Below are 27,155 nucleotides of genomic sequence, written 5' to 3' on the forward strand. Positions count from 1 at the left end.
CTAAGCCACATCCCCAACCCTTTTTTATATTTTATTTAGAGACAGGGTCTCTCTGAGTTGCTTAGGGCCTTGCTAAGTTGCTGAGGCTGGCTTTGAACTCATGGTCCTCCTGTCTCAGCCTCCTGAGCTGCTGGGATTACAGGCATGCGCCACCATAGTCAACGTGTTCAGAATATCTTTAAACTATTGGATTCTCCCCATCATTGACTATATCTCTTCACATGATGTATACTTTTGTGAAACACTGGTTTTAAAAAAAAATCCACTTTCAAAATACCTTCTGGATCATTTCTGTTGTTTTTTTGGTTGACTTGCTGATAGCTCAGGTCAAATGGGTTATTGCTTTTTCTTGTAACGCGGCCGGCATAGAAGGGGCTACTCTGCCATTTCTTTGGTATCTGGATGTTCTTCTGGCATAGATAGTATCTTCAATTCACTGATTGTAGAAATCTTTTAAGGGAGAAATAATTTTAACTCACTGGAATCCATTTGGAAAAGATTAGTTTAGTGGAAACTGGATAATATAATCCATACATCCACTCAAAGAGGCTCGTGTTAACTGATGAATATCACAAAACTCTAAGAGCCTAAAAAAGAATAATTGTGGATTTCCACACTCTTCAATTTCTGTTCTCCCTCCAAGATGTCTCAGGTATATTATAAAGTATGCAATTATCTAATGCACATATGCACACCAAAATGGGCAGCAGCACTCATCCACTTATTAAGCATTGGTAACTTTTCTTTATTTTTTAGATTTAAAGCATAAATAGAACTTCTAGGTGGACTTGAATCTATAATTGAAAAAAAAATGCATAGAATGCACACAGACACGCTTGAGTACATGTAAATACTTGGGAAATCCGAACAAATTCCCTGGCTTGAACCAATGTTGATTTCCTTGTTTTGCTATTGGACTATAGTTATGCAAGATGTGACCACTGAGAAGAACTAGGTGAAGGGTACAAGCAAACCTTTCCCTTCCTCACTCACTCACTCTCTCCCTCCCTCCCTCCCTCCCTATTTTGTTCTTGCAACTTCTTATGAATCTATAATTATTTCAAAAATTATATAAATAGAAGATCTAACATTATTACATCCCAGTGGACTGCTTCTTAAAGGTCCAGGAGATCAACTCCTTATAGAGACCATGACTCTGGCTCACAGAGAGACTTGAGGAGAGGGGTTTCGCCTGGTTAGGCTCATTTCCCTCATCTGTAAAATGGGCAGCTTGGCCCAAAGCCCCTTCAACTCTAAAATTCTAGGATTATACATGCAGTTTTGGGTAGGAGGATGTCAATGTCTTCCAGATTATGGAACTGGATGTGTTCAGCTCCTCCTTCCTGGAAAATGGACTTGGAACTGTTCACCTCTTCCCACAGGATCCTTCAAAGAAAAATCCAGAAAGTTCGAAGATGTTTTTATCAAACACCTCAAATAAAGTATCACAAAAGTTGAATAAAAGGAAAAGGTAACATTCCTTTCTGAAGATGATGATGTCTGTATTGAACCTTGAAGTCAAGTGACTGTGTGTTGGCTACTTTTTGCTTCCTTGACCTGTTCAGGTTGCCCAAAATACTAGCTGCGTGGGGAAAACATCCCTTCAGCAGTGGAGTTGAAAGAGATGTGTGGGGATTGAGGTAAGGCTCAGAGCCTATAGACATTCCTAAATGTTACCCTGATATTAGAGGGGGAAAGTTGATTGTTTTCCAAGGCATAGCAATAAAAAGTTCATCCCTGGAGAAAGCCGAGGGTGGAGTTATGTGCCTTTTCACATCTGTTGATAATCCTTTAATCCTGGCAACTGCTCAATTGAGAATATGCTTATTTAGGATATGGGAACCCAGAACAGTTCTCACAATGGCTATCAGCATAGCCCGTGTCTTAGAGAGTTATCAGCTGTGGGCCTTCCTTCAACCACCCCTCCCCCTCTGTTTCTTGGGCTATATCCACAGAAATAACCACATGCTAACGAAAAGATAGATATTAAAGTTTCTTTACTGCAGTAGTGTTTCAACTTTGAAAAATCTGGAAATAATTTAAATGTTCATCAACAGGGAAATGGTTAAATTATGCCAGTGAGTTTTAAGATGGCATAATGAATCAATAAATTTAGGGGAAATGATATAAAGATGATATCTTTTATTTTGTGTAATAAACATTGCCAAACACTAACATCCACGAATACTACTATCCCATCAAAAATAAAAGGAGGGCTGGGGTTGTGGCTCAGTGGTAGAGTGTTTGCCTAGCACGTGTGAGACCCTGAGTTCAATTCTTAGCACCACATATAAATAAATAAAATAAAGTCCATTGACAAAATAAGCATTAAAAAAAATAAACTAAAAGGAATTTCATTAAAAAAAAAAGGCAATTGGTGCAGGAAGGGAACATTGGAAACCTATGTCAACCAATGGCAGGGGGGAGGTGTTCTTTAGTGGGTAAAATCTGATAAGGCCTGTAGTTTAACATTAATATTATATCAATATTAATTTATTGACTTTGCTAACTATAGTCTGGTTATATTAAGAGAATACTCTTGTTTTCAGGAAATACACATTGAAGTATTTAGTGGTAAAGCGCACTTATGTCTTTGATATACTCACAAACAGTTCAGGAAAAAGATATTTTTGCAACTCCTCTGTAAGCTTGGAGTTATTTCATGATACAAAGTTAAAATGTGTGGATTCGATTTTTATTTACAATGCAGAAACTTATGCTTTGAAGTGTATGAGATGCTATAGTGGTGTTTTTCTTGGAATACATTTGTTTTGCAACACCATGTAGTTTGCACCATACAGCTAGTTTTAGATTGTTTTTTTCTTATTACATTCACAAAATCACTTTCAAAGTTGTATGCTGAAGAAATGGAAGCAAATGTTGAAATTACGTCAGTCAATGTGCAGGTTTTGACACAATGTGCAAAACAAAGAAGAGCTACCCCTATGGCCGGTGAGTTCTCTGCCTTCTCACCCCAGAGTAAGCAATTGAGATGGCAGGGGCAAGCTGGATATCTGTCTCATAGTAGCAGGGGACTCTCTGCTTGCTGTTCTGAGCCCACTCACATGGAGGGCTGAATTCCTGTCTCTCAACAGGAAATAAGAAGTTACTTGAAATGGGGTCACCTGCTGTTTGACAATGAAGTCCAACAGGAGTACAATGGAAACCTATTTGGCTGAAAGTGAATAGATGGATATATTTACTTCTGGCTGTGGACTTGCAAGTTACTTGTAACAATATCGCTTTGCTTCCTCCTATGCTGTACAAAACATCCAGATTCATCTTTCCAAAACATTTCTAGGCCCTTCCTACAAAATTAAAGAACCAAAAACAGATTCTTAAACCCAACATCTTGCAAAATCTGGACTCACCTCTCTTCCCAAATTATTTCTCTTGATTTATTCCTGGATTGAACCTGCATTCCGTACAGGTTACTCATGGTCTATTGAACTTAGCATATATTTTTCTTTCCTCAGGGTATTGCTTGTACTGTGTCCTGAGTCTGGGATGTTCTTCCTGCCATCTTTTCTAAACAGAAAAATTCCTGCCAATTTTCATGCTCAGGCAAATTGCTATGGCTTGGATGTGGTTTGAATGTGTCCCCCCTCCAGGTTCACGGTTGACATTTAATCCCCATTGTAGATGTTAAGAGGGTGGAAACTTAATCTGACTATGGTGTTTAGAAGTGAGCCCTTTAGGAGGAGATTAAGTTTGGATAAGGTTATCAGAGTGGAGCCCTCATGATTGAATATCAGTGGTTTTGTAATAAAAGGGAGAGAGATCAAAGAGATACACATGTGTGTTCTGTCTCTCACCACATGATGTTCTATGCTGCCTTGGAACTCTGCCAGCAAGAAGATTATCATCAGATGTGGGCCTTTCGACCTCTAGAACAATGAACTATGAGGTAAATAACCTTTTTTTGCTCTACAAAGTAATCCCATTTGGGGTATTCTGCTATAGTAATGAAAAGCAGACTAATACAGCATATATTCAGGACATTGATTGGAACAAAAAAGAAACTAGATTCATATTTAAAACTTGAGGTTAAAGCTGGAGCAGAGCTCAGTCAAGCATATTCAATACCCTGCACTGTAAAATAAATAAAAAATAACAACAACAATACATTTGTGGCTTATAAATTTCTTTGTATTTTAATAACACATCAAGAGATCTCCCCCAAAATAAAAGGAAAATTATGAAAAGTTGATCCATCTGATTGGAAATTGGAGCAGAGAATAATTATTCCATAGCATGTGAGTATGTTTTACCTGGTAATTTCATTAACATCAGAACTACTCCACCCATCTCTAATACTACTTGTCAACAACAGTACCTTTGGATTGGAATGAAAAATCAGCCCTTCTTACATGATAATCCAAATTGAACAACCCAGAATCTTGAGACAGGAAAATTCAGTTTTCAGTTCTCAGTCTCCTCCCATTCTTTTTTGGTTCATCTGCCGAGAGATGGCCCATTAAGACCTGTGCGTGTGCGTTCTAGACACCAGTGAGAGTAAAGACTTTATTTTGTTTATGGTGAAACATCTCCTAGAAAATGGGAGTAACTGCTCGAAGCCCCATGGTGACAGTGTTTGATCTGCAAGCTCTTGAAGGATTATATTTGTGTTGCTCGATAAATATTGAAGGAATAAAGAGAGTCTAAGCTGGATGTAGAAATTTCTCTTCCCCTTGTCCTCGAGCCTGTGTGCTTTTCAAGAGCCTGTCCTGTCTTCCATGTTGTCTTGGCTTGTGTGTTTCTCTGTTCCCCACTTCACTGTGCCTCCTGGAAACAGGAGACATATTTTATTCATGTTTGTCTTTCTCCCTGTAGTTAATAAATCTATGGCTTTCAGAAGATTTTCAGGAAGAGTATATTCAATAATAAAAGCAAATAAATGCCTGTAATAAAGTTAAAAGAGACTGGTCAGCTTTTTTTTTTTTTGCAAGTATTATTGTCTCATTACAAAACCATTCACAACTGTGCAATTTTATGCATATATCTACATAATAATACTAAAGTAGGTTCAAATATTATTTCCTATGATGTCTTTCATGGCTACCCCAGAAAATATTAAAAGTTCCCTTTCTTCAATATCTCACAGCATCTTGTCATCTTGTATGATTCTCTATTACATATTGTACACAATTGTGTGTTTATACAGTTGTGTTGATCTATGGAGGGAACATCAGATTTTTGAGAACAAAATCTGTGCCCTATTCAACTTTAAATCTCCAGTATCTACTTACTAAACTTAACACATAGAGGGTATATTAATGTTTTTGAATTAATAACAAACCATTTTGAAGTGAAGTGTACCGATTGGAGAATATCTTAAAGTGTGTACATAGGAAGTTTTTTTTTTTTTTTTTTGGCTAGGAAAGAAGAGCTATGAAATCCAGTAGTAATCAGATTTTTTATTTTGAAGTTACTGACCCTTTGCTAACATGTCCAAAGTACTTGCTGTATTATCAGAACGAAGTCAACTAATTTCCTTAGGTACTTGCTTGCTTTTCACCTTGTATTTCAGAAGTCTTTATTTTCATTGACTATTCTTTAAGCCAGGAACTAAGTTCCAGGTTTTTATTATCAGCTTTTGTGTTCTTAGCAGAGGCCCCATGGAACTATTATCTAATCCACCGTCCTCCTTAAAGTCCCAGATTGTGCTGTTTTTTAAAAAATTTTTTAAAATATTTATTTATTTTTTAGTTTCGGTGGACACAACATCTTTGTTTGTATGTGGTGCTGAGGATCTAACCTGGGCCGCATGCATGCCAGGCAAGCGCGCTACCGCTTAAGCCACATCCCCAGCCCAGCAGATTGTGCCTTTTTGATAAAGGAAAATTAAGAAATCATCAGGAAAACAAAACAAAACAAAACAATGAGATCAGTTGACATGACTTACAGTCTCTCCCAATTTCAACTTGATATGCCCACTACCATATTCTTGATTGCATTTATTTTCTGTAGTACCTCCTGCTGCCTTAATTTTGTGGATAAAAGAAACCTTAATTCATACAAAGTAAAGGAACAGACAGAATTTAGCATGGACATGAGAAGACTCAAGTATGTCATGATTGTTATCTCAAATGCCTGGGAGGCTGAATAGGAATGCGGGCCCCTGAGCAGTTGTGTGAGGGTCTTTCTGACTAAAGAAAAGAACAGTGAGTAAAAATCATGAAGTCATGGCTTGGCTCCCTATAAGGAAGAACTTTCTACCAGAGAGAACAGCTCACCAATGGGATAGGCTGCCTGAGAAGCTAGTGAATCGTGGCTAGTGACAAGAAGTGACAGCTTTCCAAATGAATCAGAACAATATTTATTAGATACCTTCTACACCTTCTACAACCCAGACACTGTCCGAAGCACTGGAAGTGCAAGGAAGGAAGACAGCAGAATTACTGATCTGAAGGGCACTTATAAAACAACGGAGGAAGACAAGCAAATAAACAAATAATATACTGTGATAAATGTTCCGGGAGAGATGGAGGTACTATATGATGAGAACATAAAAAGAAGAATAATGAACTATTGAAAAGTATCTGTATTCCCTGGCACAGTGGCTCATGTCTGTAGTTCCAGCTCCTTGGGAGGCAGAATCAGGAGACTCTCAAGTTTGAGGCCAGCCTGATCAACTTAGTGGGATCTTGTCACCACAAACCCTTAAAAAGGGCTGATGAGGGCTGGGGATGTGGCTCAAGCGGTAGCACTCTTGCCTGGCATGTGTGGGGCGCTGGGTTCAATCCTCAGCACCACATAAAAATAAAAAGATGTTGTGTCCACTGAAAACTAAAAAATAAGTATTAAAATTAACAAAAAAGGGGGGGCTGGTGATTTAGCTCAGTGGTAGAACACTTGCCTAGCATGTGTGGGGCCCTGGGTTCAATCCCCAGGACTATAAAGAAAAAAAGGATCTGTGTTTGTCAGCCCCGTCTTTTGCTGCTGTGACCTGAGAAAAACAAAGGAGGAAAGTCTCTTGGTTCCAGAGGTTTCAGTCCAGGGTGAGCTGAGTCCGTTGCCTTCAGACCTGTAGTGAAACAGACATCATGGCAGAGGGCATGGCAGAAGAAAGTTGTTAATTTATGGCATTCAGGAAGCAGAGACACAAGGGAGAGAGTGGGTTTGGGGCAGGGACAAGAAACACCCTCTCAGTGACCTACTTCCTACAACGAGGTCTCACCTCCTAAACTTTCCACCATCTCCCCATAACACCTTCAGCTATGAACCAATCAATGGATTAAGGCATTGATGAGGTCAGAGCCCTCATGATCTGATCACTTCCCAAGAGCCCCATTTCTGAACATTGCTGCACTGGGAACCAGGCCTTCAACACATGAGCCTTTGGTGGACACTCCAGATCCAAACCCTAACAGGATCTAGTCAGAAGAGCAAACAGCCTTGAAAAGCGATGAAGACCTTGGAGAATATTGAAAATACTCAGGCTTTTGAGAGGATGGGTTAGGAGGAACCACAGAATGGATCATATTGAAGAACTGGACTAGCTATGTATTCAGCTTCCTTTATTCCAAATGTTCTGTCTATTGGTTAATTCCTTATTTAAGAACATAATTTTCTCCCTACTCCCTAAGAGACTAGTAGTGTTGAGGAAGGAGATCGGGAGAGGGAGGAGGGAAAGAAAGGGAAAAATCCTGGGAAATAAAAATTCATCAAATTATATCATGTGCATGTACAAATATGTCACAACGAATCCCACTCTTATGTATAAATATAATGTGCCGACGAAAACATCAATAAATTAATAACTTATTAAAAATAAATAAAGAGGGCTGGGATTGTGGCTCAGCGGTAGAGCGCTCGCTTGGCACGGGCGAGGCCCTGGGGTCCTTCCTCAGCACCACATAAAATAAATAAGTAAAATAGAGATTGTGTCCAACTACAACTAAAAAAAATTTTAAAAAATTAAAATAATAAATAAATAAATAAATAAATGTGGTAGTATATGCCTTAGCTAGCTCAATGGCAGGTTTGTGGTATTTGTAGTCAGCATAAGGGTTGGCTGGATAACTTCTGAATATCGTAAGGGTCCTCAGCAACTGTTCCCCACTTCACCTACCCAGCAGAGTGGTATCAGAGAAAATTTTACCTGGTTTGGAATGAGGATTTGATATTTGTGGGATTCAAGCTTCCAAACTTTCCTTATTACTAAATGACAACTCACTTGAGCCTCATTTTACAGACCCTCAGGACAAATAATACTTAACCTTCTTTGAAGATGCAAAATGCTCTTAACTTTAAAGGTTTTTTTTTTGTTGTTGTTGTTTGTTTGGTTTGTTTTTTACATCAGCCATAATCTTCTTGCTGACCTACCACAAAGTGGGTGGGTGGAGAAGACTGAAGATTTTCCTTGAATTTCCACAGTGCTTTTTTGTTTATTTGTTTGTTTTGAGTTCTGCCTATTAATTTCTCCTGCTGGTTTTCTGCCTCCTGCAGGGAGGCCTGGACACAGAAGCTGGCAAGTTGATCTTAGTTGTTAACTTCATGTCTCTCATTAGCAAAATTGAGTTTAAAATAATTGATTTCAGGAATCCTGAGGAGACAATCATTAAATCACCAACATGCAGGATGTAAAAAGGGCAGACGCTGTTCAAGCTAAGACTCTTAAACTTGTTTTCTTGAACCATTTTCACCACCTTTCATTAAAAAAAAAAAATCACTTCTCTACATATATTCACCAAAAAACTTTGTAAATTAATGTGTATAATAATTTTATTCATAATTTCCCCAAACTGGAAATGACTCAAATGTTCATTGACTGGGAATGGTTCAACAAACTGGAAAATCCATATAATGGACTGTCTTCAGCAATAAAAAAGAACAATCCACGGATACAGGTAACAAAACGGATGGATTGTTAATATTTTAAGAAAAAGAGATCATACTCAAAAAGCTACCTTCCTTATGATTCCATTTATATGAAATTTTGGAAAAGAAAAAAAAAATAGAGAGTGAGTCTGAGTATAGATCACTGGCTACCAGAGAGTGGGGAGCAGCATTGATCACAGAGTAACAGAAGGCAGTTATTATTTTTTTTTCTTTTTGATGGAATTGTTTTAAAACTTAATTATGGTGTTGGCTACTTGACTATGTGCATTTGTCAAAACTCATTGAATTCAATGCTAAAAAGGAGTGAAATTTATTGTAGGTAAATTATACCTCAACAAATCCAATTTGAAACAGCAATGATAAAAACAAAACAATCTCTTCCCTTTAACTGGGACTCAGTTATGCCTTGTGTTGTATTTCTCCTGCTCAGCTGCTCTCTGGTCTTGTCCAGTGTCTGTGCACTCTGCTTCACGTCTCCTCACTCCTCAGCGAGCTTCAAGCATCTGCATGCTACCCATCCAATCCAAATGCACCTCATTCCTGAGTAGGAAGCTTCTCCGCTTATTCTGACAAGAAGCAGCTCTGAATCTTCTGGGCTTTCATGACCCCCAATTATCAGGCATGATGACAATCTCCACTTGTACCCTTTATCCCTTGTGTTCTTTCTTCTGTACCAAAGAGCCAGCATGTCACATTCCTTTTAAAAAATATTTGTTTATTATTTCATCTACAATAACAAAAATAAACTTATTACATGCTAAGATAAATAACTCATTTTTTTAAAAAAATTGTCATTATCCAAACCAAAACAGATATGATGAGAAAAATGATACTGTATGATATTTTTGCAAAATCTCTTAAATGATGCATGGGCTCCTTAAGGACAACAGAGCTCTCCTAGCTACTGCTATAGTCAATGTGCTGTAAAAACCACATGTTATGTAGCGTCAGGAAAACCCATTGTATATTCATGATAAAATAAGCATGAAATAAACAAATAATGTGTTAGTTATATATTCTTTTTTTTAAAAGAGAGAGTGAGAGAGAGAGAGAGAGAGAATTTTAATATTTATTTTTTAGTTATCGGTGGACGCAACATCTTTGTTTGTATGTGGTGCTGAGGATCGAACCCGGGTCACACGCATGCCAGGCGAGCGCGCCACCACTTGAGCCATATCCCCAGCCCAGTTATATATTCTTATGGTGCTGAGAATTGAACCCAGGGCCTCCACATGTCAGTTAAGCATTCTACTACTGAGCTACATTGTCCCAGCCCAATGTGTTAGCATTATAAAGAAACTACTATTAATAAATCAATTAACTCCTGACAGAGTTCCAGGGACCCACAGGATCCAGGACAACACTTGTGGACTGATGTTCAAGACCATCTCTACTGTTAAGTTACTCATATGTTTATCATGTACTGCAGGCCCTGCACATGTACAACCTCCCTTGCTCTTGGTGTCCTGCACCACAGTGGAACATTTATTGTAATCATGAAACTTGTTAACATATCATCACCCAATGTTTATAGTTTGCATTAGGGTTCACTCTTAGTCTTGCATGTTCTATTGGTTTTGACAAAGATAAAATGACATGTACCCATCATTGTAGAATCACTGCCCTAGAAATCCTCTGTGCTTTTTCCCTTCTATTTCCCTCTCTGCAAAGCACTGAAAACCACTGCTGCTTTATGCTATTCCCATAGCTTTTTCTTTTCCAAAATGTCATATAATTTAAATCATACAATATGTAGATTTTTCAGAAAGGCTTATGCATTTAGGCTTAATGCTTAGGTTTTTAGGCTTCCTCCATATCTTTTCATGGTTTGACAACTTGCAACTTGTTTCTTCTTTCCTCCTGTTTCTCCTTTTCCTTCTTCTTCACACTCCTTCTTCTCCTCCTCTTCCTCCCCCTTCACCTCCTTTTTTGTAGTACTGGGGATGGAACTCAGGAACTTGCACATGCTAAGCAAGGTGTCTACCACTGAGCTACATCCCCAGCACAACTTATTTCTTATTAATGCCAAATAATATTCCATTTTATGGATGTACCACCATTTATTTAATCATTCCCTCACTGAACCTTACTGAATGACGTCTTGATTCCAAATTTTGGCAATTATGAATAAGCTGCTATAAACATTTTTGTGCTGTCTTCAGTGAGGACACACGTTTTCAATTTGTTTGGGTAAATACAAAGAAGCACAATTGTTAAATTGTATGATAGAAGTATGCTTGGTTTTGCATGGAACTGCCAAACTATCTCCTAAAATGGCTGTATCATTTTGCAATCTCACCAGCAACAAATGAAAGTTTCTGTTGCTCTAAATTCTCTCCATCATTTGGTTTCTTTAGTATTTTGGATTTTGGCTTCTAACTGGCAAGTAGTGGTATCTTATTGTTGTACTTAGCAAATCCCAATAATATGTGATGTTGAACTCTTCTTAGGCTTATTTACTATCTGTATGTCTTTTTTGATGACATGCCTAGTTAAACCTTTCACCCATTTTTAAAATAAGGTTGTTTGTGTTTTCTCTCTTCTCTCCCCCCACCCTCTCTCTCTTATTTTTTTATTTATTTATTTTTTATTAGGTCCTGGGGATTGAATCCAGGCTTTGTACATGCAAAGCAAGCACTCTACCAACTGAGCTATATTCCCAGCCCCATGGCTGTTCATTTCTCATTGTTGAGTTTTAAGAGCTCGTTGTATGTTTTGATTAACGGTCCTTTATTAGATGTGCCTTTTGCAAATATTTGATCCTGATCTGTGATTTTCTTTCTCATTCTCTTTCATACAGACGTTTTTAATTTTAATGAAGTCCAGTATATCAATTATTTCTTTCATGGCTCATGCCTTTGGTGTTGTATCTAAAAATCATAACCATATCCAAGGGCATCTGCATTTTTCTCCTATGTTATCATCAAGGGGTTTTATAGCTTTGCATTTTACTTTTCTATGTTTCATATTAATCTTTGTGAAGGGTGCAAATTCTGTGCCTCCATTTATTTCATATGTGTGTATGTGTGTGACTGTCCAGTTGTACCAACACCATTTGTTGTAAAAACTACTGCCGCAGTCTGGCTGGGCACAAAATCACGAGCCACTCAAGCAGGAACAAGCTTTATTTCTGAAACTCCAGCCAATGCCACGCACGCTCCTGGGGGATATGCTGAACCACACACGCGGCCTTCTCCCGGGGCCCCCCTATGCCAACAGAAAAAATCCCTCCTCCGGAAATCCCTCCTACTGTACTTCCCCAACCAATGGGAACTCTCTGAGGGTCCCCGCTAGAGCTCCAAAGTAGCAGGCCGAGGCATACAGCAGGAGTCTAATATCCAATTGAATGCAGATCTTAACATAATCATATCATCTCAGTGGCTTGCTGGCATCACCTTTCAACCCAAAATGCCATACATCATTCCTACTTGGCTATGGCCCTCAGCAAACTACCTTTGTTACTCCATTACTTTTGCTTCTTTGTTAAAGATCAGTTGACTGTATTTGTGTGGTATATAATGAGCTCTTTATTCTGTTCCATTGATTTACTTTCCTTCTCTTTTGCCAGTCATATGTTGTCTTGATCACTGTAGCTTTACAGTAAGTCTTGAAGTTTGATAGTGTCAAGCCTCCTAATTTCTAATCTTTTAACATTGAGTTGATTATTCTGGGCATTTTTCTCTCTGCATAATCTTGAGGATCAGTTTATGAATATCAACAAAATAACTGACTCTGATTTTGGTTGAATTGTGTTGAATCTATAGATCAAGTTAGGAAGAACTGAGATGTTCATAATTCAAGTTTTCCTATTATAAATATGAAATATCTCTCCATTTATTTATTTATCAGAGTTTTTCAAAACTCCATGTAGATCCTGTATATATTTTGTTAAATTTATGCAAAAATATATTGTTTGGGGGGTACTAATGTAAATGGCAGGGTGTTTTTAAGTTCAAATGAGTTTATTGCTGATATATAGGAAAACAGTTGATTTTTATATGTTACCCTTGTATCCTGCAACCCTGGTATAACTGCTTATTAGTCTCAGGAGATTTTTTGGTGATTCCTTTAGATTTTCTAAATATAATTATGTCATCTATGATCAAAGAGGATATTATTTCATCCTATGCAATTGATATATTTTTTATTTCCTTTTTCTTATCTTATTGCATTAGTCTTGATCTCCAGTACAATGTTGAAAAGCAGTAATGAGAGGCTATATCCTTACCTTGTTCCTGATCTTAGATAGAAAAGTTTTGAGGTATTCACCATCAAATTTAATGATAATTGGAATTTTGTAGATGTTTTTGTAGTGTTGAGGAAGTTCCCCTCTATTCTTAGAGGGGAAAGTTTTGTTGTTGTTGTTGTTTTAATTATGAATGGGTGTTGGTTTTGTTAAATGCTTTTACTGCATTATTAATATGCTTATATGGTTTCATTCTTTATCCTTTAATATTACATTAATTGATTGGTGAATGTTAAAACAGCTTTTGAAAAAATGTGATAAGTTCCAGGTGGTCATGCTGTATAATTATTTTTAAACACTGTTGGATTCAGTTTGCTAATACTTTACTGAGATTATGTTTTTGAAAGATAATGGTCTGTAGATTCTTTACTTCTTTATTTGTAATATCTGTTTGATTTTATAAAGATAATGCTGTCCTTATAGAATGAGTTAAGCAGTATTTCCTCTATTTCTATCTTCTGGAAGATAATTGGTATAATTTTTTTTTCTTAAAAATTCACCAGTGAGGGCTAGAGTTGTGACTTAGTGGTAGAGCGCTTGCATAGCATGTGTGAAGCACTGGGTTCGATCCTCAGCACCACATAAAATTAAATAACTATAACAAAGGTATTGTGTCTGTTTACAACTAAAAATATTTTTTAAAAAAAATTCACCAGTGAACCCATCTGAGTCTTTTTTTTTAAATGAAAATTTTACTTAGATAATTGTAGATTCACGTGCAGTGTAAACAGCAACACAGAGAAACCTCATGTGTCTTTTATCCAGTTTTCCCCAATAGTAACATCTTGAAATACTATAGTGTAATGTAACAACCAGTATATTCGCATTGATACAATTTATTTTATCTTATTGGAACTTCCTTACTTTTACTTATACCCATTTGTATACGTGTATTTAGTTCTATGCAGTTTTAGAACATGTATTAGTTTGTTATTCACCACCACAGCACAGAAGCAGAAAAGTTCATATCCCTTCTTATGCTTTCTGTGGCAACCTGGATACATTGCTAAGTGACAGAATCTCAGTAAATATTTATCAACACATTTCCTTAAGGGATTTCATTTGTAGCAACCCAGGAATGATTCCTAGGATTTTCTTTGTTCTGTTGTCCCTAGAACTGGCCCTATAAGCTATTGCAAAGGATTGAAGCTGATGGGCCTATTTTTGCATTAGAATTGCTAAATCCTACATCTTGTTCGTATCATATGCATGTCACATTTTAACTGTTAGAAGCTGATGTACATGACACAACTTTCTTCCCCAGGTGAGAAATAACCTATCTACAGTTACGGAGCTAAGGGATGACATTTCACACCTATGACAGTCAACAGGATAAGTATCATGTTCAACCTGACTTCTAAGGGTCCACGATATGGTTATGTCAACATAGTGCATTGATGGTTCTGGAGGAGAAGGGAAGCACCACATAATATAATTTATTTATTCATTAAACAAGTTTCAAGAAATGACTGTGTGTTATCTTTTTAGGAATTCAAAAATGAACTGAACAAATATTTGGACAAATTATCTTACATAATAACCTGGGAAATGTGACAGGTTAATGTAATTCATCTTCTTCCCCACTCTTCCTCTTCAGAGCCCTGTTCCCAAGCTGAGCAAACTCCCCATTTGCTAGCCACTCAACCTCACCTACCTTCCCTGCCTCTGCCCTTGTTCTTGGTAGTTCCTTTGATCTATGTCCTTTACCTCTTATGATCATTTCTTTTCCCAAATTCAAACTTTGCTATGAAGATGGTCATAATATCCCCAAACACATTGACTCTTTCCCCTCTAAATCCTTTTTATTGGCTTTAAATTCTCATAGTTTGTATTCAGAAAAATATATATATATATATATATATATATATATATATATTAGCTTCTTAGTAGATAAGTGCTTGGATGGTAGGATCTATGTCTCTGATGGGATCTGGTCAATTTCATAATAAGCATCACTCCTATCTTTCCCATCTACCTCTCTACACATGAAAATGTAGATGCAGTTTTTGTGAACATTTGATATGGACCTTATGAGCCCAAAGGACAGGGAAACAAAATATTCTTAGGTTTTTTTCTAATATTTGTTTTATAGTCCAGAATCCTTCAAGCATTCCCAGATTTCCTGTGGTGAAGAACATCCTCCTAGTTTCTGAGTAAAATCCCCCAAGGAATACAAAGATTGGGAAATATTCTGTAATGGAATGTCAGAGCTGGAAGGTGCCTTAGGGATCATCTAGTACAACCACTAGTTTTAAATATGAGGAAACCGAGGCTCAGAAGGGGAATGAGGCTTGTTCAAGGTCACAAAGCTATTCAGGACCCGAGATTCACAAGGAGCACAGGTCTTTGGATGGTTACTGGCCTGTGGTCAGAAGGCCAAGTCGCCTTGCCCAATTCCCTCTCTGGAGGTTCTGCCTGAAGCAACTCTGGGTGTTCAAAAGCATTACATCAGGCCTTCCAGAAGCTTTGCTAAGTAGATCATCTGCTCAGGATTCCATAAGATTAATGATTTCTATATGAGGGAAATAGCTGGACACAATGTCACCAAGGGTCCCATCACAGGTCCACAGTCAGCAGCCAGAGCAGGTAGGGGACTATGTCTTTAGAGTAATAGATTCCTAGAGCTGAAGAAAATCTTGGGGATTATCTAGAAGAGAAAGCAGAACTTGAACATGAGGGAGGGGTCTTGTCTTTTAGAAATGATTCCCCATCTCTGGTGCTCAGATTTCAAGTGTATACAATAAAGAGGTTGTGAGAGATGATGCCAAATGTGCTTTTCTAGTCTACAAAGCATCCCATTTCCTAGTTTGACAGGCGAGAAAATGGAGGATTCATTTTCTTTAAGGGAGTTGGTTGTTCCGTTGTGACCAGAGTCTGGGTCGGCATTTATCCACTGGCCCCAGGAGGCTGGAACCATCCTTCCGTGTTGCCCTGTTGCCTTGTGGTGAGTTGTGCAACTGCTGTCCCCAGGCTGTGGCACTGGTCTCTCTTTTCCCCAAGGGACTTCTGGCAGCACTCAGAGGGTCTGAAGAGCCTTTGCCCCCAAAGTGGAGCATGGGTCAAGGAGCTTCCTTCCCTCTCCCTGTTAAAATAAAACCAAAATGAAATGCTTCATTTTCAGGGCAGATAGGGTAGCAGGGTCCTGCTCCCAGCCTCTGCTTAGGTAGGGCCTTGGCACTACTTGTCCTATGCCAGGGGGATGAATGGGTCTCTGCTTCAGTTCTGCAGAATGAAGCCAGGTGACAAGTTAGGTCCTGGGCACAGTGGCATGGCCCAAGAGAAGCACCTTCATCCAGCAAACCTTGGAAACTGACTTTCATTGAACTTTGTAGCACTTTGGATCCCATCTAGAAATAGAGAGGGAGGTCGACAGAAGGAAAAAGAATTACACTTTAAACCAAATTTTACATTTAAGACTTACAACCTCTTTGCGGAGCAGATACAGAAAGCATTTTTCTCACCCTCCTCCTTTGCAATATTTTGGAAAAGTTGTTTAAAAGGGCAATTGAAATGAACTAGCCCTGAACCATTTTCCAATTGTTACTATACAATCTAGTAAAATCCAATGATGTTCTTATTGTAAAGTCACATACACCCTGGGTCTTCCATTTTCCTCTCAAGAGGAAGCCACATGGATGTCAAAACTTTCAAGCCAGGATAGCCCTTCCTGATAATCCTGTTTTTAAAGCGACTTCCCCAGGGTGACACAGAGACAAAAATTATATGTCAATTGTCTGTCTCCCAGTTCCTGTTCCCTGTTGTTGGAGGCACATAATGAAAGTAGAAAGGAAGGGTTCTCCAGAGAGATAAAATAGCGATGCCTAAGCCATTAAAAAAATAACCTACAGATAATCAGAAGTTCGAGGTCAAGGGATAACTTAAGGCCATCAGAAGCTGGCCAGATTGCACTCAGTTTCTCTAGAGAATTCTGTCCTTTTGGCAGTCAAAGGCAATGATGAGCGCCAAGCCAGGCCTGTGATTTGGGCACGGCTCCAGGGTCCAGCCCCTCTAAAGCCAGGCTCCAAGCAAGCAGGGTCTAGGCCTGAACATAAGCTTTTCATCAGAGACCCAGAGCAGGAGGGGACCTTAGGCATAATTTCATTCCATCTTCTCACTTTGCAGATGTAGAAATCGAAGGCCAGATTGAAGGACAGGATATGGAATGCTCACACAAGGTCATTTGGCAATTTAGGGAATGTGTGGCAGGGTGAAAAGGACTAGCTTCGGTGTGGTGACTAGGTTCCAGATCCTGAATTTGTAAATAACAAGTCACTCTTCACGCTGAACTAAATATTGATATTACATTTTATGTTCATGTGGAAGTGCATGTCTATAGTCCCAGCTACTCAGGAGGCTGAGGCAGAAGGATCACTTACTTGAGCTAACTAGTTAAAACAATCCTGGACAAAATAGTGAGACCTAACTCAAATACTAATAATAATAACAATACTACTACTAATAATAGGCAGGTATAGTGATGCAGGCCTGTAAACCTATAATCCTAGCAGCTCGGAAGGCTGAGGCAGGAGGATCACAAGTTCAAAGCCAGTCTCAGCAAAAGCAAGGCACTAAGCAACTCAGTGAGACCCTTTCTCTAAATAAAATACAAAATAGGGACGGGGATGTGGCTCAGCGACTGAGTGCCCCTGAGTTCAATCCCTGGTACCCAATAATAACAATAATAATAATAGCAATAAAATCCAATCTGATAATAATAGCACACTTTTCTGAATGCCCACCACATGCAAAATGCTAAATATATACTCATTTACTTTAATACATACAATAATTCAAGGAGAACTCTCCACTAAACTACAGAGCTTGGGGGTGCTCTGTGATGCAGGGACTGGAGCCTGTCCCTTTCTCCTGATGTTATATTTGATTGTAGTGGCATAGACACATGCTAGGGCATCTCACACATCAGGGGAAACACCATACTCCTAACTTCTGTTCTCTGTTAGAAATACACCCTGGTTCTATCACCTACTGGATGAATGCCCTTAAAAAGGTCATGCCAGCTCAGACCTACTTTCCCTCATCTGAAAAAGAGGAACAAGAATTGCTGCCTAATGGGACAATCTGTGAGGGCTCTACAGTTGATGATGATTATTACATCACATAGCACTTCACATTTTCGCAAGAATGTTCACATGCACTGTTTTGTAATCTTCACAATACTGTGAGATAGCAGCACATTTGAGGGAAATGCCATACAGGGAGGTGGAATAACTTAAGTGATACAAGGAACACCAATCCAGCTGGAAACTCTAGATTTTTGCTTTCTGGTGACTGGTCTGGTCTACAGCATCTCATGCAGAAGCAGAGTTCCTAGCCCACTTTAGCTTCCTCTCCACTTCTATCCTGTCTTTCTCTCCTATGATCTACTCTAGCTTTGCCTTCTACTTGCAATCAATCTATTCTCCATCTTTAGCTCTACCATTTTGGCAGGGACTCAGTCTATCATAGTTTTATAGTGCCTTGTTGGATCACCACTTTCAAAGGAACATGGGGTGCATTCTCTTGAGAAGGGATGCTGGAGTGTTCTCAATTCTCTGTGAAAAAACAAAAGCTTAGATGTCAAATACAAAACCAAACCCCATGTAGAATTTCCCTTCACCAACCTCATATATTTGACATTTCACAACTCCATCAAACTGATCTCCTAGGAATGAGAAATCCACACATAGAGGGTTATCTAGTCCCACTCCTGGCTGGCCAAGAAATGCATAGCTAAGAAAAAATTAAATTAGGTTAGCCAGGTCCTGACCTCCAGTGTGGTAGCTTCAAAGACAATACTTGTCTTACTCCTGGCATTGCGCATAAGAAAGAGTTAGCAAACTTCTGCTCACTACTTCCAGTGAGTGCAGATTCATCCTGAAGCAAAACCTGCCAAAGAATCAGGAAAGGGTCTTCAGTTTCCCATGAAACCATGAGCATTGACACACCCAGAACCCTTGGCAAAGCTCTCTGGAAGTACCAAATCTGGGGGATAATGAAAGCAGTTTGGGAGTCCTATTCAGTTCTTTTGGGTTTGCAAGGATGTAGAGCACTTTCAGGGTTATTTCAAAAAAGAGGATCAAAGCAATCATTTAGTAAACCTAAATATTACAACTCAAAAGGGCACCCAATAAGTGCATGTCCTCAGGGCAATCAATTCCTCTCACTTTTCTTCTTTTGTGAAAGGATGAACTAGCAGTAATCTAGAAAGTCAGCTGCACCACATTGGGCTGTGATCTTTTGGCAGTTACCTAATCTCTCTGACTCCATCTTCCTCACTTCCAAAATGGAGATTACTAGGCAGATAATGGGGTCATCATGAGAATTAAATCAGATAGCATGTTTGGAAAAGAGTAACCTTGCATCTTGATCTAAGTGGTGGATAAACGTTTTTCCTTTCCAACACCAGCCCATTTATTCTCATGTTCTCTGCTCCTCTGACTAAATTTACAAAATGATTACTTGATTTTTTTTTCTTCTGATCTTAATCAACTTAGAGAAAGTGAGTGAGGCTGCAATGCATAACCATTTTGAGGGCTGAGTGTGAGTTTTAGGTAAATTCTGGTTTCTGTGTTTGAGAAAGAGCCTATAATTAGTAGTGTCCATTTTTCAATGACCAGATGCAGCAAGCATGGGTACACAGTGATACATGACTCCTCTGCTGTTGGCTCTCTTGTGGCCAAAAGATATTTTTAAAGCCCCTATTTTCATAGAACCTTGTTACTGATTAGCGATGTGCCATTTCCACTTTTTGTTCTACAAAGAAAATGACCAGTGACATTTGCCCGACCTTGCCACTTCTAAATGGGTGTTGTTACTGAGCAATTATTTCATGTCTTCACAGCACCAAGTTTTTATATTTTGGGGTTCATATCCAAATTAGGCTTCAAGTTTGTGAATAATTCAGGTGACCAAATGCTCTAAAGGATGTTCCTCTTACAAAATGTTTCCCTTGTCCAGAATCAAAGCATCTGTCACTTATCAAAACATATTCATTTCGTTGGGAAGAGCTTGTTAGAAGATTCCATCTTTTTCAAATAATCATGATGATGATGAGAGGAGTTCTCATCTGTACAGAATTTCCTGAAGTGACAGGGAGCTTTCATTGCTATCATTTCTCTGAAGTCTCTAGCCTATGAGGTTGGCATAGAAAGAAACTTGATCTCCAAATGACAGATGAGAAAATAGTTTAAATAACTTTCTCAAAGTCTCAAAAGCTACACTTCCTGAGCCTGAATGCTCCAAGAAGCATTTCAGCCAACTTGAGGTGTGGAATCGATGAGTTAGCTCCTTGGTTGTAAATTCTGATAATGCATGAGCTGTGCAGAACCAGAAAGTCCAGCTCCATCATGACCCACCAAGAAAGGGAACAAGTGGAGGGAAACTCGGCAGAGCCCACCAATCTAGTTAGAAGTTAGATATAGGTTGGGAGGATGAAGACAGGAGCCACAGTATTTGGAGACTGGGAACCTCAAGGTGAGGTGGTGAATGAGTTTCCAAATGTAGCTGTAATGAAGTTCACAAACTTTGTGGCTTAAAACAACATAAATCAGTTGCTTTATTGTTTTGGAAGCCAAAAGTCCAAAATTAGTTTCTCTGGACTTTTAGGTTAAGTGGTCAGACTGAAGGGTTCCTGCTAGAGGAGAACTTTTTGTCCATTTTTTGTTTCCAGAGGCACAATATTCTTCCATGTCTGGCCCCTTCTTTTATCTTCAAAGTGCCTTGCTCAATCTCTGCTTCTGTTATTTTATATATCTCTGACTCTTTCTACATCTTTTTTTTTTTTTTTTGGTTCTACATCCCTCTTATAAAGACCCTAGTGATTACTTGGGTCCATCTGGATAATCGAGGATAATCCCCCACCTCAAGATTCTTAATTTAATCACATCTGCAAAGTCGCTTTATCATACAGGATGGCATATTCACAGATTCCAGGCATTAGGCTATGAACATCTTTGGGAATATCATTGAACCAATCACAAGTGACAATGTGACAGTGAATGGTGGCAGGAGTTTTTACTGGCAGATGCATCACTGTTTGCCTGTCTGAAAACCATACCCTTCACTGCCACCTGACATGAGGGGCCAAAACAGAACCCTGTCTTCTGATTCCAAGTAAAGTGCTCTTTCAGACCCATCACATACACCATCTCATAACTAAATTTACATTCATTTTCGAAAATAACCCATTCTTGTATAGATGGTAATTAATATTTGCATAATGCTTTACAGTTTATAATGTCCTTTTTATTTACATGAAATCATTTAAACCCCTACAATAGCCCTCTGAGACAGTTATTATTAACACAGTTTTACATATGAAGAAGCTAAAGCTCAGAGGAGTGAAGTGGTTTGTTCAAGGTCACCCAGCTGGTAAGGGCAAGACCACAATGCAAATCCTGAAAGTTCCACTTTGTTCAGCTCTAAATAATGAATCTACACTTAAGTTTGCTTTACTAGAGGTGGTGGTTAATCTTTTAGGGATACTCCAAAGATAACTGGGATCTCCAGTGTGCTATTGAAAGAAAATGAGTTTATAAATGTGAAAGTGTTTTGGAGCATTATGACTCACTACTGCAGAAAGTTATTGATATCCTCATCATCACCATCATCATCATCATCACCATCATCATCATCTACCCTGAAGACCAAGAGAATTCAACAGTTTAACACCTCTGGATATATCTTGTTTGGTTTTGGGATTTTTTACAGTACTGGGGATTGAATCAGGGTCTTGTGCACACTAGACAAACACTCTATTACTGAGTTGCACCCCTAGCCCAATAGGTAGCACTTCCAATTGCTGTTTAGAACATTGACCCGTCCATCTTGCGGTCTCTGGGGACAATGTCATAATAACACATCTCAGGGTTCTGCGGTTTGTTGGCCACCATGCAGGTGTGGCTGGTGGGAGCAGGCCCCTGAATGGATAAGCCAAGCTTTTGTGCCCTTGCAGATAAACAAAGCGGCCCTCTGCTTGGCCAAGCACAAGTTCCCAGACAATTACTTTGAGTGTAAAGGCACTGACCCTTCCAGGTGCACTGTGATGTGCAGTTTTAACTGTTTGCTCCACACATTCATCTTTTTTTTTTTTTTCTGAGACCATTTTCTGTGCATTTCAAACATATCTAATTCCCTGGGGTAGAAGAGGTGGGTTTAATGGGATTCAGGAGAGAAAGATGCAGAGCGCTTCAGGCAGGTCCTGGCTGCTCTCTGACAGGTGGCGCTCCACTTCATCACCCCTCCTTTTTTAAGAGCAGCACCCGCTTCTGAAATTTGCAACTTCAAAACCAGAACAGAAGACCACTGAGAGGAATAGCCAAGCTGTCCTCCACGTGTGGCTGAGCAGTCAGCCGGCCCTCATCTCATTTGAGTGAGACCGCCAAAAGCCTTCACGTGGGGCCTAAGCCACAGAAGCATTATTAGGAAGTGCTCCCTGCCCCTCACAACGGCCACCCTCACCAGGCAGGGGTGACAGAAGTGAGGCAGGTGCATTCAAATTGTCCTGGTTTGACCAACGGAAATGAGCATTAAAACTCAGTTCAGTCCCACAATGAGTCAGAATGGGGGTGGGGAAGGAACCCAGAGCTCTTTGGCCCTTTGTCTTGGGTACTAATCCTGCCTTGGTTGCCAGCCCTAGGAATCACAGGATTGGGCCTGGAATCATTTCTTGATTTCATTGCTATGAGATAAAAGGCATTGACCTCTCAGGGGTCTCTCTAATAGTTGCTTTGACCTGCAAACACAGTTGCTTATCAGACAAATTCTCTCCATCTGAAACGTGCCCTCGTCCCCAACAACCCCTACCTCTGCCTGCCCAAATCTGACCCCTTCTTTATGTTTGTATTTGACTTCTTCTGATAAGCATTCCCTTGTGCTGCTAGCTGAATCTAGGAATCTCCTAGTTATCAGAATCATCGTTATCCTTTTGCTCAATTATTTATGTATATCATTTAAAAATGGAAATGATTTCTCACCTATTAAGTTGGGCATCCTGCTAAACACTTTCACACTTAGAGTTTAATTTGCTGTTTTACTCCCTAATATTAGACAGAAGCTCCTTAAAGGCAGAGACTGTCTGACTCATCACTCCAATCCCTGCCAGGCACTATGATCTCAATAAATAGTGACTGGATTCATAATTTTAGAAAAACCATGGAAAACAATTGTAAATTAGTAGAGAACTTAAAGTTAGCAAAGAAGGGCCTATTTGTCCAAGTGTCACTCAAGGAAGACAAGGTGACATCAGTGAGGACCTGCCACGAGGGTATCCCTGTCTGTAGAAGTGACCAGAAAAGGATGAGCCAGAGCAATCTTCAGTCAGGGAGAAGCTGGGCAGGAAATGGCAGCACCAGCCGAAACCAAAGGACGTAGGTATAAAAAGCAAGTGAAGACGGTGTGGAAAGAACAAGATGAGGTTAGCCGCTCAGAGCAAATGCCAGAAGAGATTCAAGGATCCTGAAGTTCTCATCCATGTGGTTCTTTGTGCAGAGTTAAGGGCCAGATATTTAAAGGAGATTTTCAGAGCCTGCATTATATTTGAATCCATTAACAGGACTAGAAGAAGTTCCTCAAGCTCTTCTTTCCAGGCACTTATGAGGAAGGACTTTTGTTAGAGATCAATGCTCATCTTCCCTTGTCTCAGGACCTACCTCAGGCCATGAAGATCTAAGAAGCAGCTGGGGAACTAAAAGAGCCCAGAAAGGGGAGTCAGGAGACTTGATTTCCAGGTGTAGCCCTTCGGTTAACTTGCATCACAAACTGGAACAAGTTACTGTACTTCTCTGGGTCTCCATTTTCCCGTGTACACAATGATGGGATGCAACGAGAATGTCATCGTCTTCATCTGGAGTGCGTAACAAAATACCAGAGACTGGGTGGCTTGTAGATAAGAGGGATTTCTCATTCTGGAGATTAGGAGTCTGAGATCAGAATGCCAGCATTCTGATCATTTGAGGTCATTTTCTGATTGTTAACTTCTTACTTTATGCTCAGTTGGTGGAAAAAGTGCCAGAGAGGTCTGTAGGGTCTTCTTTATCAGGTACTAATCCTATCCTTGAGGATCCCACCCTCCTGAGCTAATTACTTCCCAAAGATCTCACCTCCAAATATTATCACATCGGAGATGATTAAGTTTCAACATATGAATTTTGTGGGGACACAAACAATCAGACCAAAACATTCATTAAGTTTTCTTTGAGCTTCTGCTCCTTACCTTCCAAACACAATGCAAAGCCCTCCTTTTCCCCTTCCTTCCTGGGTCAGATGTTGAGGCTTCTCTTCTCAACGTGGCTGGTGTACTAGGCTCTCTTCCGCCTTCTTCAAGAACTTGCTTCGCCAGTTTACTTCATTACCTCTTGGCTCCTCAGTCTCTCCTGTTTCCTGAACTCATTTCTTTCAGCTTCTCAGTGCCCTTGACTCTCTAAATCATTCATATTTTTACCCAGCAATTGGTATATCTCTCTTCTCTTCACAGCTCAATTTATTGAGTGCACACCATTACCTCAAAGGTCTCACTTCTCAACTATCCTCAACCCACTACAACCTGGCTTGTAACACTCCACACACATACCCTTACCCGACAATCAAAATCCTCTTTCCGAGGTCCCTGGTGTGACCTCCTCTTTGCCAAATCAAATGATCTGACTGAAGCCTTCATCCTTCTCACACTCATAGTGATATTTGCACTAAAAACTTACCACTCCACTAGTCATAAAAATCTCTCCTGGTTCTCCACTCTCCCTTCTCTGATGTTCACAATTTAATGTTGAGATTCATCAATATTCCACCTTCTATTACCCCAACCTCTTAACTCCAATCATTTAGCTTTAGAGCTGTAAACACATTCATATTCTGATGTCTCTTGAATCTCTCTCTCCAGCACCCTCCCAAACACCTCATTTGTCTTCCCAAATGCCTACTCATAACTCCAGTGGAGTATTTTCTGCAGAAGATTCAAACAACACACTCAAAAGAGAATTCATTTGTCTGCACCTCTCACTCTAGCATTATAAAATCTGCTGTGTCCTCTGTGGTCAGCCCTGGTGAATGCATCCACTTCAGCTATAAAACTAGGAGTTAGAGTCTTTCACAATCACTTCTTTTCCTTCCCTTCCCATATCAGTCAAACCCTAGGAATTGAATTTCGGTCCTCCTGTCTTTCCAGCCACAATGCCTCAGCTCAAGCTCTCATTCGCTTTCAGCAGGACCACTGCAACATCGGCTCTCCAAGCTCCATGTCTCTTTGGGTTATCTTTTTAGAAAGCAAGTCTAATCAGCACACACTCTTGTTTAAGAATCCTACTAATAATCTATTGCCTGTAGAATTGAGGCAAAAGTGCTCTAGGTGGGGAACACAACTCTCTTCCCAATCTGATCTTGAGCTTCAGTGCCAACATTTCCACACCACACGGTTACTCTGAACGACTTACCTCAAAGTATCAGTTTTTCCCCACAATTTGGGGCCTTTGTACACGCTGTTACAAAGTTGCTGGAAAGTTGCTTTTGTCCTTCTCTGATTGGCAAATTCAGTCATATTGCAAATTTCATCATCTCTGAGACGTTGCCCCTTATTCCCTCCAGGCAGAACTATTTACTCTGCCCTCAGATCCCACAGCACTTGTATCATACTTTTCATCTTCATATGTCAGTCACTTCATTATACTTTGAGATCCAGGAGGCTAATAATCTGTACTTATTAATATTTTATATCCCCTGATCTGCTCATAGTCAGTCCTCAGAAAAATAGATACTAAATAAATCGATGAATACATTCAAACATTCTCTGTGTTAAAGGAAGTTTCACATTTTTTTTTATTAATCATTAAAAGCAAAATGGACTTTGCAGTCCAAAGTACTGGGGTTCAAATCCCACCTCTCTAACTAATTAGCTGTGTGACTACATGCAAGCAACTCTCAACTCTATGCCTGAGTTTCCTTTTCTCTAACTTGGATAATACCTACCTCATAACATTGTCATGGTTTATATAAGACTTGGATACACAAAATGTGTAGCACAGAGACTGATACCTAACAGCCATGATTGTTACCATTAAGTCGCTGTATTGCCCTGCATCTGCCACTTCCTCTCCCTGAAACCCCTCTGTATAAAATCCTCAGGCTTCATTAGTATTCCTGAAGTTACCCCAAGCTGCATCATTATAAGATGTTACTGCAGTCCAAATCTGCAATATCACCCATTCAGTTCTGATCCTCACCCTGCCTGTAATTATTAAGTTTAGTAGTTTTGCAGGCATATGCTATGTTCAGTGCAACCAAAGTCAAATTCATCAATCACACTGGAGCTCTCTGAGGGTAAGAACTACTCCTCTGTCCTCCTGTCCTATCTGGGTCAGGGATAGGCACAAAGAAGGTGCTCCAATCTACTCATCAGTAAAAGACACAGTGGAAACAATGAGGCTTCCTCCAAGGGGGCAGCTGGGATGACAGGGACAGGGTAGTGTGGATTTCCAATCACACAGTGTGTTCCTAATTTAAATGACTTTGTGAACTTATTTTGCAATCCCACATCTATCCCCAGCTCATTCTTATTAATGTGCTGTTAATAGACTTATTTGAATTGTGGCCACTGCGTTTCACACAAAGAGCACACATGAGTCTACTTAAATTTCTTTGGATTCTCTCAGAGAAGAGGTGTCTTTCTCCCACATTTGCACATTTAAAATTTATTTTTGACATCTTAATATGATTATTTTTGTTCTTGCAAAGCAATGGAGCAAAACAGAAAAATAACTGGTTGGGTTTCTTCCCCCAACATTAAAAACAGGGAAAATAGCCAATTCTTTGGAAGCCAGTTGTTTTCAGTAATATTTGAGGTCTTTCTGAGTGGAATAATTAGTCACTTATGAAGAATAAAGAGAAGAGGATTGTGGGAAAACCATGGACTCTGGCCATTCAGTGCACTTGGGCAGCTTTCCCATTACAGGGTAACAAATATCTGCAGAATGGAATGTCACTCGGCATAGGACAGGAGCACTGTGGTCACTTAGACATGGCATCAACCTTGACCCTTTCAGTTTGAGATCTGGGCAATTTCTTTACTTCTCTG

General features: G+C 39.5%; 1 protein-coding gene and 1 long non-coding RNA gene across 23 annotated transcripts in view; one reads left to right on the plus strand and one right to left on the minus strand.

The window, feature by feature from the left end:
• LOC144376351 (uncharacterized) overlaps positions 1-27,155 on the plus strand; it is a 222,917-nt gene that overhangs the window by 115,576 nt on the left and 80,186 nt on the right. For 4 of the 22 annotated variants that reach the window (XR_013436716.1, XR_013436721.1, XR_013436734.1 and 1 more), the window contains one exon: positions 14,355-14,556. The exons of the other annotated variants lie outside the window; for them this stretch is intronic. The gene's annotated coding sequence lies outside the window, so the exon portion shown is untranslated. Of the gene's footprint in view, positions 1-14,354; positions 14,557-27,155 lie in introns of those variants that run through there. 22 annotated transcript variants of the gene reach the window in all.
• Positions 15,925-26,037, minus strand: LOC144376354 (uncharacterized). Its single transcript, XR_013436742.1, has 2 exons — positions 25,519-26,037; positions 15,925-16,172 (listed from the first exon to the last, which is right to left on the minus strand). It is a non-coding gene; the product is annotated as an uncharacterized LOC144376354 (long non-coding RNA).

This window comes from Ictidomys tridecemlineatus, chromosome 3, assembly GCF_052094955.1.
Source record: "Ictidomys tridecemlineatus isolate mIctTri1 chromosome 3, mIctTri1.hap1, whole genome shotgun sequence".
Classification (NCBI taxonomy): Eukaryota; Metazoa; Chordata; class Mammalia; order Rodentia; family Sciuridae; genus Ictidomys; species Ictidomys tridecemlineatus.